This window comes from Petromyzon marinus, chromosome 72 (assembly GCF_048934315.1).
Source record: "Petromyzon marinus isolate PM22_M1 ecotype Great Lakes invasive population chromosome 72, UKy_Petmar_22M1.pri1.0, whole genome shotgun sequence".
NCBI classification, from domain to species: Eukaryota; Metazoa; Chordata; class Hyperoartia; order Petromyzontiformes; family Petromyzontidae; genus Petromyzon; species Petromyzon marinus.
This window is the reverse complement of record NC_133738.1, coordinates 7,323,211-7,337,117: the sequence shown is the minus strand read 5'-3', so window position 1 is coordinate 7,337,117 and position 13,907 is coordinate 7,323,211.

Below are 13,907 nucleotides of genomic sequence, written 5' to 3'. Positions count from 1 at the left end.
AACTATATTTTGTATTTTACGAGGTGTAAAGGCCCCGATACTGAGCTATGTAGCTCTTTGTCGGAAGCGACCGGGCCACAAACGAATCTATTTTTATCTTACCATGCGCAAGGCCCCACTGAGGTGCTACGTAGCTCTTCTTTAGGAGTGACTTGGCGATGCCGAACGGCGGCTTATCATCATAATCACTTGGGAAAATGTACAGCATCGGCCAGGTAACTATGATACGTGTGGTAATGTTCCTTTTAAATGTGGCAGGAGAGCAGGGGGTGGGTGATAAACGATGGGAATGCATTCAACATCCGATTATATGAATCCTGAACTGATATCTACAAACTCAACCTACACATTGTTAAACATTGGGGGATATAGAGGACAAAATGAGGTGACATGGCTTTGGCGTGCCAATGATTATTCCCCAGACGAGTGTTCTGGACTGTTCCGGCCTGGAAATAATCACTGGCCAATGCCCGCTAATAGCCTCCAATAATCCTCCATTCCACTCCCCACGACGCATCACATCAGAGCCCCATGCTCTTACTGAAAGTAGCCTCAGTCGTGTCTGAGTCTCAAGGGATATAGTGATGGGGGTGGAGTAGATACCAGGGTGGGTGGGTGAGTGGGTGAGTGAGTGAATGGATAAGTGAGTGTGTGGATGGTTGCGTGAGTGGGTATGTCGGTGAGTGGTTGGATGAGTGAGTGGGTGGATGAGTGAGTGAGTGAGTCGGTGAGTGGGTGGATGAGTGAGTAGCTGGATGAGTGATTGAGTGAGTGAGTGGATGAGTCCGAGGGTGGACGAGTGATTGAGTGGGTGAGTGAGTAGATGAGTTCGTGAGTGAGTGGGTGATCGACTAAGTGGGTGAGGGAGTGGGTGGATGAGTGAGTAGCTGAGTGAGTGGATTAGTGAGTGAGTGGATATGTCAGTGAGTGATCCAGTGGGTGAATGGGTGATCGAGTAGGTGAGTGGGAGGATGAGTGAGTGAGTTGATGGATGATTGAGTAAGTGGGTGAGTGGGTGGATGAGTGAGGGAGTGGGTGATCGAGTGAGTAATTGGGTGAGTGGGTGGTTGAGTAAGTGATTGAGTGGGTGGATGAGGGAGTGAGTGGGTGAATGAGTGGATGAGTGAGTGGGTGATTGAGTGAGTGGGTGAATCAGTGAGTGGGTGAGTGAGTGGATGATTGGGTGTGTGAGTGAGTAGGAGGGTTAGTGACTAAATGAGTGGGTTAGTGAGTGGACGAGTGGGTAAGTGTGTTGGTGGGTGGGTGAGTGAGTGATTTGGTGAGTGAGTGGGTGAATGAGTGAGTGAGTGGGTGAGTGAGTGAGTGGGTGATCGAGTGGGTGAGTGGGTGATTGAGTAGGTGAGTGGGAGGATGAGTGAGTGAGTTGATGGATGAGTGAATGAGTGAGTGGTTGAGTGGGCGAGTGAGTGGGTGAGTGAGTGAGTGAGTGGATGATCGAGTGGGTGAGTGGGTGATCAAGTAGGTGAGTGGGTGTATGAGTGAGTCAGTTGATGGATAAGTGAGTGAGTGCGTGAGTGGGTGGATGAGTGAGTGAGTGATTGGATGAGTGAGTGGGTGGATGAGTGAGTGAGTGATTTGGTGGATGAGTGAGTGGGTGAGTGATTGGATCAGTGAGTGGGTGAGTGAGTGGATGAGTGCGAGGATGAGTGAGTGGGTGGCTGAGTGACTGTGTGGGTGAATTAGTGAGTGGGTGAGTAAGTAGGTGAGTGAGTGAGTGGGTGAGTGAGTGGGTCATTGGGTGTGTGAGTGAGTAGGTAGGTTAGTGCCAAGGTGAGTGGGTGAGTCATTGGACGAGTTGGTGAGTGAGTGGGTGGGTGAATGAATGAGTGATTGGGTGAGTGAGTCAGTGAGTGAATGGGTGGATGAGTGAGTTGGTGAATGAGTGGATGACTGAGTGAGTGAGTGGATGATAGATTGGTTGGCTGGGTGAGTGAGTAAGTGGGTGGCTGAGTGACTGAGTGGGTGAATGAGTAGATGAGTGAGTGGGTGATTGATTGAATGGGTGAGTCAGTGAGTGGGTGAGTGAGTGGATGATTGGGTGATTGGGTGTGTGAGTGAGTAGTTGAGTTAGTGACTAAGTTAGTGGGTTAGTGAGTGGACTAGTGGTTGATTGAGTCTTTGGTTGAGTGGGTGAATGAGTGAGTGGGTGAGTGAGTGGGTGAGTGAGTGAGTGGATGAGTGAGTGGGTGATTGGACGAGTGAGTGGGTGGATGTGTGAGTGAGGGAATGATCGAGAGAGTGGTTGGGTGAGTGGGTGGATGAGTGAGTGAGTGATTGGGTGAGTGGGTGGATGAGTGAGTGAGTGAGTGGGTGGTTGAGTGAGTAGGTGAATGAGTGGATGAGTGAGTGGATGAGTGAGTGGATGAGTAAGTGGATGAGTGAGTGGATGAATGAGTGGATGATTGAGTGGATGAGTGAGTGGATGAGTGAGTGGGTGGGTGAGTGAGTAAGTGGATGGCTGAGTGACTGAATGGGTGAATGAGTGGATGAGTGAGTGGGTCAGTGAGTGAGTGGCTGAGCGAGTGGGTGATGGGTGATCGATTTTAGAGGAGGACATTTTTGGCAGAGGTTTCCGATGAGCTCCTTCCGTGCATCCTTTTTAAACATCATGGACGTCTCCTGCTATCCCGGGCCAGAAGAAGTTAAGCCGGAGAGTCGACAATGTCTTTTGGACACCAAGATGCACCACCCGTTCGTGCGTCGCCCATATTACTTCGGCCCACAAAACGGTGGGCACAACGATGTTTTTGCAATTCCCCGTCCCATCTCATCGATAGACCCCCTCTAAGGATCACCGTGGACAATGCTCGTCGGCTCCCACCCTCCTCGAAGTCCTTGATATGGCGCCTCATTTTAAATAAGGAGGCATCCTCTACCTGGAGTCGCCCACATGTGGATGAGGCAAATTGTGTGGTCCCGTATGTCAGCAGCGCTTGTGTGTGCAACGTTCGATGCAGCCACAATAGCGCGAGATGGTCCCGTCTCAGTGGGCTTGCAACGCCCCGCACCCGTAATGCATGCACTCACTCACTCATCCACTCACTCACTCACTCACCCAATCACCCACTCACTCACGCACTCATTGACTCGCCTACTCACTCAACCACCCACTCACTTATCCACTCACTCATCCACTCACTCATCCACTCACTCACCCACTCACTGATCCACTCACTCACCCACTCATAGACCCACTCACTCACTCATCCACCCACTCACCTAATCACTCACTCGATAATTCTCTCACTCACACATCCACCCACTCACTCGTCCAATCACTCACTCACTACATGGCGAACACCCTTTCTATAGGAGACCACAAACGAGAAGTCCTGAAGGACTTCTAGCCATTGGGAGAGTTGGCCAGACGGCTGTTCGACTCGTAGCGCATACTGGAGAGCCGCATGATCCGAGCATACCTCAAACTTCCGTCCATAGAGGTACAGACGGTGCTGCTGGACGAAGTGAACGATAGCCAGCAACTCACCGCATGTCACGCAGTAGCGCTGCTCCGCCTGGGACTGTACTCTACTCCCATACGCGACAACACGCTCCACTCCGTTTACAACCTGGGATAATATGGCGCCGATCCCAGTGTTATTGGCGTCGGTATCCAGGATGAAGGGCAAAGAAAAGTCAGGGTACCGAAGGGTGAGGTGCGTTGATCAGGCCATCTCGCAGCGAGGCAAACGCAGCCTCCTCCCCCCATATAAATTTTGTCCTTTAGCCGTGAGGACATGGAGAGGCTTTGCGATCGTGGCAAACGCGGGAATAAAACGTCGATAGTAGGAGGTGAACCCAACGAAACTACGCACTTCACCCACCGAATTGAAGATTGGCCATGTGCGCACGCACACAGTTTTATCAGGGTCCGTCGATATCCTGGATTCGCTGACAATGTGCCCCAGGTACCGGACCGACCTTTGCTGCAAATTAAATTTCTGTGGCTTAAATTTTAGTTTCGCAGTCTGCTGTTTAAGAAAAAAGACGTGCAACCTCTGCAGGTGTTCCTCGAACATATGGCCGAAAACAACGACATCATCGAGGTAAATCAGACATGCGTCCCATTGGAGGCCCGCCAACACCAACTCCATGAGCCTCTGGAACGTGGCAGGGGCCGAGTGAAGTCCCATCGGGAGCCGGTTAAATTCGAATAACCCTTGGGGTGTGCGGAACGCAGTCTTAGGTTTAGAGCTGTCGTCCAAGAGCAACTGCCAGAACCCCGACAACAAATCAAGGGTGCAGAAGAAACACGCCCCTGACAAGGCGTCCAAAGAGTCATCCATACGTGGGAACAGGTACACGTCAGCCACAAAGGCTTTGTTGAGTGTGCCGAAATCGATGCAAAATCTCAGACTCCCATCCTGCTTTTTCACAAGCACAATAGGGGGCCCCCCATGGACTGTTTGATGGAGAAATTATGTTAGCGGCCAACATCTCGTCGACCGCGTGGCACGTAGTCTTTCTCCTCGGGACTTAATCTGTATGGGTTTTGGCGAATGGGGGCGGCGTTTCCCGTATCATTCTGGTGATGTAACAGAGGCGTGCAGCCAATATCGTACGTGCTTTTACAAATGTGGACGCAACTGGAGCCTCTGTGCCTCGGATAAATCCGGGCTCTCAGAGCAGAGTGCGTCAATCCATGACTCGTTACATTTCTCCCCGTGCCCCACAGCCGCCGCAACTCCCACAGTCTCAGCGTTTTCCCACCTCGCAACACGCGGCCGACGCGTGAGCCAAAACCCGCTTGTATGACGGACGTCTCCGAACCGACGTTCAAAACCTGGATAAATGGATGCTGAACGTTTGCCATGAAGGTTTGACCTCGAACCGCCTTGTTGGAGGGGACTAACAGCATCCCTCCCGCGGTCGTTTCCCTGTCGAGTTGTTACTGCAGACGCAAGGGGACGAGCATCTGTGCACTGGGGGGGATTTGAATAGTTTGTTAGGCCAGCGCTTGTACCGAGGTGTTAGCTATGCGAAACTGAGTCGGGGAGGACAAAAACGCCATTCGGTCACCCCACGGTAACTCAATGCTGCCTTGATCCATAAGGATCTTCAGCGGCATTTTCCCTTGAAAATCTGTCGCTTTAAAACGGCGGCCAGTGCCGCCACGGCAGCCAGAAGGTTGCCCATGCACGCGTTCCGCGATTGGCGCTCCCTCCCTGGTAACAATGGCGGGGCGAGATCCAGGCTTTTTCCATGCTTCGCTGGCAAAAGATCTTCGCGCTCCATCTCCGGGACTGCAGCTCCCGGGGCTGTATGTAGAATCACCCCGTCGTCCTCCTCCTCATTTGAAGACGACTTGGTGAGTTATTTCCGCCTAGTTAACATTATCTGTTCTTTTTCACTTCTGACTCTAGTTGTAGTGTTCTTCACAAAGGCACACACTTGACTTGGAGGCAACACGTTCATTTCACAGCCCCAACAGGGCTAACATAGGGCCGCTCGCTGCAAAGTATGATCTTGTGTTTTGATTTAGTGTGCTGATCTTTAAAGTTGCATTGAAATATTTTGATACTCCTACTGATGCTCCTGCTGTTGTGGAGTGACTCATGCAGCCAGATATGGCTACAGGGTTTGGTGGTACATGTTGTTTATGTCGTTTGTTGTGAAATTTCGGTCACAGTTCCTATGATCACTGTTACATTGCTTTTATGGCTTTATTTTGGTGATTTACAAAATGTTTTTTGGTTTGGCCATGTTTGTTTGTTGTAGTATGAAGTTAAACTGATGGCTTTAACCTAAGTTGTCTTGTGGTTGTTGTTTGACTTGAATCCCACTGGGATTTTTGCACACAGCATTGGTGTACGATGCTTTTTCTGGAAGATTTAGCTGTTTTTTCCTGGATTTTTCTGTTTGCGCATAATCACTTTAAGATGTTTTCTTGTTCATGTTTTTGTTTTTTGTTTGTTGCGGTTGCACCCGATTCAAGAGCCGAATGGCTCACAGGGCTATACCAAATCAATTTAATGAATGAAATGAAATGAAGACTGAAAACATACACACGTCAACCAGACCCCAACAGGGTAACTACATAACCGGGTCAGTCAGTAACTTCCTGACTGACCCACGATGCTGAGCGGAGACCGAAGATCGAAGAGACGTAGTGCCGAGGGTTGATTCCAGAGAACAGCGACAAACACTCTCGGGACTGCCACTTGATGCTCCTGAGTGTGGCCTCGCTCCGCCCTCGGCCACGCCCCCTTCGGGATCTTTCCCAAAGGATCCTGACCGAGCATTACGTGTCCCCCAAGCCCCCTTCGCTACCCTGTCCCGTTCTAGATTTGAAGCTTTCGTGACTGCAAGGATCCATACTCTTTGGTTCTATTCGGTAAAGTCACGGAGGTAAAAAATAAAATAACAAAAATCACGACGTTTTGGCCACAACACAAGTGGCCTTCATCAGGTGAAGGGGCCGTGCTGTCATGAGGACAGCGTTGGAGTGAAACCATCCAAGCCCAGGTCACGTCCTTTAAGCTGTGTGGGAGGAAGCAAATCGCTTTGACAAAGGAATGAGCATAAAAATGAGCATGATGTACGTAAGAGGTGCATGGGCCATGATGGACCAGGAGCGGGTGGGGACCATGACGGACCAGCAGCGGGGGGGCGAGTAGAGTGAGTGAGTGGAGTGAGTGAGTGGAGTGAGTGAGTGAAGTGAGTGGAGTGAGTGGAGTGAGTGGAGTGAGTCAGTGAGTGGAGTGAGTGGAGTGAGTGAGTGGAGTGAGTGGAGTGAGTGGAGTGAGTGGAGTGAGTGAGTGGAGTGAGTGGGTGGAGTGAGTGAGTGGAGTGAGTGGAGTGAGTGAGTGAGTGGAGTGAGTGAGTGAGTGGAGTGAGTGAGTGGAGTGAGTGGAGTGAGTGGAGTGAGTGAGTGGAGTGAGTGAGTGAGTGGAGTGAGTGGAGTGAGTGAGTGGAGTGAGTGGAGAGAAAAAAGCAGCTGTGAAAGTTTGGGATACCACTACTTGAACATTTTTTTTTACTGTACCATTGAAAATTAGTTTAATGTTTGGTTTGATTTAGAACATCTTTCCAATGATTGCTTAATTTGAAACCATCCTCTCGGTTGAAAATGTGTCTGTGTTTGTAAATCTGAATTGCCTCGTGGACAAATCTCTGATTAAAACCCGTGGGTTTGCAGAGAACCTTGGTATCGGAGAAAACTATATCGTGATCACCCACAGCGTTGTAACAGTGGTCAGCTACGGCAGAAGAATTCGTTCTGCCGTGTTTCAAATCTGATTTGTGCTCGCGAATTCGGTCAGAGACATGTTGCTTCATCTCCCCGATATAGCAATCACCACAAGTGCAGCTCAATTTGTAAACCCCGGGGTACTGTTAGTCAGGAACGACATCCTTCACGGATGGGATCAGGTCATGGATTTTGTGTACTGTTTTGAACCGGACCAGGATCTTGTGTTAGTAATGCCTGCTATATATGGTAGTGTGATGGTTTTGACCGGAGTATCAAGTGGTTGTTTCTGTTTGGAGGGAGAAACAGCTTTGCAGATGGTACGGTCAGAGTATCCATTTCTCTTGAGGGTCAGGTGTACATGTTTTAATTCACTGGTCAGGTGGTGTTGGTCCGAAATGCAATGTGCCCTGTGGTATAACGTTTTGATGAGATAATTCTTTTGAGCTGGGTGGTGGTGGGAATCAGGTTTCAAGTAGGAATCCCACCAACACAGATTCCTACTTGAAACCTGATTCCTACCACCACCCAGCTCAAAATAATTCTCTCATGAAAACGTTATACCACAGGGCACATTGCATTTCGGACCAACACCAGCTGACCCGTGAATTAAAACATGTACACCTGGCCCTCAAGAGAAACGGATACTCTGACCGTACCATCCGCCAAGCTGTTTCTCCCTCCATACAGAAACAACCACTTGATACTCCGGTCAAAACCATCACACTACCATATATAGCAGACGTTACTAAAAAGATCTCCAAAATTCTAAACAAACACAAGATCCTGGTCCGGTTCAATACAGTACACAAAATCCGTGACCTGATCCCATCCGTGAAGGATGTTGTTCCTGACTTACAGTACCCCGGGGTTTACAGATTGAGCTGCACCTGTGGTGACTGCTACATCGCGGAGACGAAACGACATGTCTCTGACCGAATTTGTGAGCACAAATCAGATTTGAAACACGGCAGAACGAATTCTTCTGCCGTAGCTGACCACTGTTACAACGCTGTGGGTGATCACGATATAGTTTTCTCCGATACCAAGGTTCTGTGCAAACCCACGGGTTTTTATCAGAGATTTGTCCACGAGGCAATTCAGATTTACAAACACAGACATAATTTCAACCAAGAGGATGGTTTCAAATTAAGCAATCATTGGAAAGATGTTCTAAATCAAACCAAACATTAAACTAATTTTCAATGGTACAGTAAAAAAAAATCAAGTAGTGGTATCCCAAAGTTTCACAGCTGCTTATTTCTCTCCACTCACTCACTCCACTCACTCCACTCACTCACTCACTCCACTCACTCACTCCACTCACTCCACCCACTCACTCCACTCACTCACTCCACTCACTCAACTCACTCACTCCACTCACTCACTCCACTCACTCCACTCACTCCACTCACTCACTCCACTCACTCACTACACTCACTCACTCCACTCACTCACTCCACCCACTCACTCCACTCACTCACTCCACTCACTCATTCACTCCACTCACTCCACTCACTCACTCACTCCACTCACTCCACTCACTCACTCCACTCACTCACTCCACTCACTCACTCCACTCACTCACTCACTCCACTCACTTCACTAACTCACTCCACTCACTCACTCCACTCACTCACTCTACTCGCCCCCCCCCCCCGCTGCTGGTCCGTCATGGTCCCCACCCGCTCCTGGTCCATCATGGCCCATGCACCTCCTACGTACATCATGCTCATTTTTATGCTAATTCCTTTGTCAAAGCGTTTTGCTTCCTCCCACACAGCTTAAAGGACGCGACCTGGGCTTGGCTGTTTTCACTCCAACGCTGTCCTCATGACAGCACGGTTCCTTCACCTGATGAAGGCCATTTGTGTTGTGGCCGAAACGTCGTGATTTTTGTTATTTTATTTTTTACCCTGTCCCGGTCACGTGGCCTCTCGGGTTCACCCAGAACTACCCCGTCCTCACTTGCCCTCTCCCAGGCCGTCACCAGGAATATGCCCCCTAGGGCCTGCTCGCATGCCGTACTCACTCTGGCCCCCGAGAGAGGTTCCAGACACACAGCACTCTTGCGACAGTGGCTGGCGCTCACACCACAGTAACACAATTAACGTCACTACACATCTATGGGTCTGTGCTTAGTGTGTTTGGCTGTATGGGGTCTCTATGAGTGTGGGTCTCTGTGTGTATCTATGGGTCTGTGATTAGAGTTTTTGGCTGTATGGGGTCTCTATGAGTGTGCATCTCTGTGTGTGTCTATGGGTCTGTGGGTCAATGTGGGTCTCTGTGTGTCTCTATGTGTCTGTGCTTATAGTGTTTGGCTGTATGGGAACTCTGTGAGTATGGGTCGCTATGGGTCTTTGTGGGTCTCTATGGGGACCTATGGGGCCGTCCATAAATGACGTCACGCAAATTTGGACGATTTTTGACCCCGCCCCCTTCATCACACGGCGTCACAAAAAGTCAGACCCCCCCTCGAATATGACGTCACAAAGCTCTACCCACCCCCCTGCCCAAAAAAAATATATATAAAACATGGTTCAAATCGCTTTAACTATTGTCATTGTAGTGCATATTTAATGTGGCGCTGCACTCTGATGTTGTAGGAGAAAACATTTATTAAAAAGTCTATTTAATTAAGTAGAACGTGTTGTCTATATTTATTCAATGTTGCGCATTTTGATGCGACGTCACATTTCTCAAACACTCCTCCCCTCGTCACACATCGTCACAAATGTCTGACCCCCCCCTCCCCCCAGGTGCGTGACGTAATTTATGGACGGCCCCTATGGGCCTCTATGCAACTCTGTATGGGTCTGTGGTCAGAGTATTTGGCTCCTATTCCTTTCCACGAGATAAGCCATTGTTGTTGAGCCAGCATTTGTGATGGCCAGGTCGCTTGTCTGAAAACAAATTGCAGCTCAGTGGGCCCTAACTTGGTAAGCTGAAATAATTTAGTATGTCTCTACCCTTGCGTGTGTTCTCTAGTCCACTGTATTCCTCTCTCTCTGTGTGTCTCAGTTTAATTATCATCATGTGCGCACAGAATCACACAGAAACCTACAGACTCACACAAAGACTCACAAGAGACCCACAGACTCACGCAGAAATTCACACAGAGAGACCCACAGACTCACACAGAAGCCCACAGACTCACATAAAGACTCACATAGAGACCTAGAGACTCACACAGAGAGACCACAGACTCGCACAGAGACACACAGACTCGCACAGACACCCACAGACTCACACACGGGCCCACAGACTCACACAATGAACCATGAGACTCACAGAGGTGCTCACAGACTCAGAGACCCATAGACTCACACAGATCCCCAACGGCTCACACAGAAACCCACAGGCTCACACAAATACCACAGACTCATATAGAGAACCAAAGACTCACACAGAGAGACCCACAGACTCACACATTGACCCACAGACGCACACAGAGACCCACAGACTCACACAGAGACCCACAGAGCCACACAAAGACCCACAGACTTACAACGAGAACCACAGACTCGCACAGAGACCCACAGACTCACACAGAGAGACCCACAGACTCACACATTGACCCACAGACGCACACAGAGACCCACAGACTCACACAGAGACCCACAGAGCCGCACAAAGACCCACAGACTTACAACGAGAACCGCAGACTTGCACAGAGACCCACAGACTCGCACAGAGACCCACAGACTCACACAGAGAGACCCACAGACTCACACATTGACCCACATACTCACACAGCAACTCACATAAAGAGACCCACAGACTCGCACAAAGACCCACATACTCACACAGCAACTCACATAAAGAGACCCACAGACTCGCACAAAGACCCACAGACTCACACAGCAACTCACATAAAGAGACCCACAGACTCGCACAGAGACCCACAGACTCGCACAGAGACGCACACAGAGACCCACAGACTCACACAGAGACCCACAGACTCACATAGAGAGATCCACAGACTCGCACAGAGACCCACAGACTCACACAGAGAGACCCTCAGACTCACACATAGACCCACAGACTCACACAGAGACCCACAGACTCACACAGAAACCCACAGAGCCACACAAAGACCCACAGACTTACAACGAGAACCACAGACTCGCACAGGGACCCACAGACTCGCACAGAGACCCACAGACTCGCACAAAGACCCACATACTCACACAGCAACTCACATAAAGAGACCCACAGACTCGCACAAAGAGCCACATACTCACACAGCAACTCACATAAAGAGACCCACACACTCGCACAGAGACGCACAGACTCACACAGAGACGCACACAGAGACCCACAGACTCGCACAGGATCTCACAGACTTACACAGAAACTCACAGACTCGCACAGAGATCCACAGACTCGCACCGAGACCCACAGACTCACACAGAGACCCACAGACTCACATAGAGAGGCCCACAGACTCGCACAGAGACCCACAGACTCACACAGAGAAACGCACAGACTCGCACAGAGACCCACAGACTCGCACAGAGACCCACAGACTCACACAAAGACCCACAGACTCACAACGAGACCCGCAGACTCGCACAGAAACCCACAGACTCGCACAAAGACCCACAGACTCACACAGCAACTCACAAAAAGAGACCCACAGACTCGCACAGAGACCCACAGACTCACACAGAGAACGACATACTCACACAGAGACGCACACAGAGACCCACAGACTCGTACAGAGACCCACAGACTCACACAGAGACCCACAGACTCGTACAGAGACCCACAGACTCACACAGAGACCCACATACTCACATCGAGAGACACACAGACTCTCACAGAGACCCACAGACTCACACAGAGACCCACAGACTCACATAGAGAGACCCACAGACCCACACAGAGACCCACAGACTCACATAGAGAGACCCACAGACTCACACAGAGAGACCCACAGACTCACACAGATACCCACAGACTGACTCACACAGAGACCCACAGACTCGCACAGAGACCCACAGACTCGCACAGAGACCCACAGACTCGCACAGGATCTCACAGACTTACACAGAAACTCACAGACTCGCACAGAGATCCACAGACTCGCACCGAGACCCACAGACTCGCACAGAGACCCACAGACTTGCACAGAGACCCACAGACTCACACAGAGACCCACAGACTCACATAGAGAGACCCACAGACTCGCACAGAGACCCACAGACTCACACAGAGAGACCCACAGACTCGCACAGAGACCCACAGACTCACACAGAGACCCACAGACTCACATAGATAGACCCACAGACTCGCACAGAGACCCACAGACTCACACAGAGAGACCCACAGACTCACACAGATACCCACAGACTGACTCACACAGAGACCCACAGACTCGCACAGAGACCCACAGACTCGCACAGAGACCCACAGACTCGCACAGGATCTCACAGACTTACACAGAAACTCACAGACTCGCACAGAGATCCACAGACTCGCACCGAGACCCACAGATTCGCACAGAGACCCACAGACTTGCACAGAGACCCACAGACTCACACAGAGACCCACAGACTCACATAGAGAGACCCACAGACTCTCATAGAGACCCACAGACTCACACAGAGAGACCCACAGACTCGCACAGAGACCCACAGACTCACACAGAGACCCACAGACTCACATAGATAGACCCACAGACTCGCACAGAGACCCACAGACTCACACAGAGAGACCCACAGACTCACACAGATACCCACAGACTGACTCACACAGAGACCCACAGACTCGCACAGAGACCCACAGACTCGTACAGAGACCTACAGACTCGTACAGAGACCCACAGACTCACACAGAGATCCACAGACTCACACAGAGACCCATAGACTCACATAGAGAGACCCACAAACTCGAACAGAGACCCACAGACTCACACAGAGAGTCCCACAGACTCACACAGATACCCACAGACTGACTCACACAGAGACCCACAGGCTCACACAGAAACTCACAGACTCACACCCACAGACTCGCACAGAGACCCACAGACTCGAACAGAGACTGACAGACTCGCACAGAATCTCACAGACTCGCACATAAACTCACAGGCTCACACAGAAACTCACAGACTCAGACAGAGACCCACAGACTCGCACAGATATCCACAGACTCGCACAGAAACCCACAGACTCACACAGAAACTCACATAGAGAGACCTACATATCTACATTGCGACTCAGTGGGGGCGGGGCCTTAGTGACGATGGGTGACGAGGAGGAGGAGGAGGGGGAGGGGGGGTTTGAGAAATGTGACGTCACATCAAAATTCGCAACTTTAAATAATTGTTAATTAAATATAATTTTCATTATTAACTATCTAGATTGAACTCTTTGATTATTTACTAAGGTCATCTTTTATTAATTCCATGAAGGAGCATTTTGCTTCTCCATATGAGAATGGAGAAGCATACATTTTTGTAAAAAAAAATAATGATTGTTATTAAACATTTTGATTATAATGATTCTGCCAGGGCTTCTCATTCTGTATAATGAATATGTGATTTAGTAATAGGTTTTTACCCTTTTATCTGGCACAACAACTGACACCTTTATACAAGGGATCACGTTTGCAATAACCACAACACAAGCAGTCAAAATGCAAACAAAAGAGACAACTCTGATAATAATATTGGCACTGTCCTTGAAATTGATCG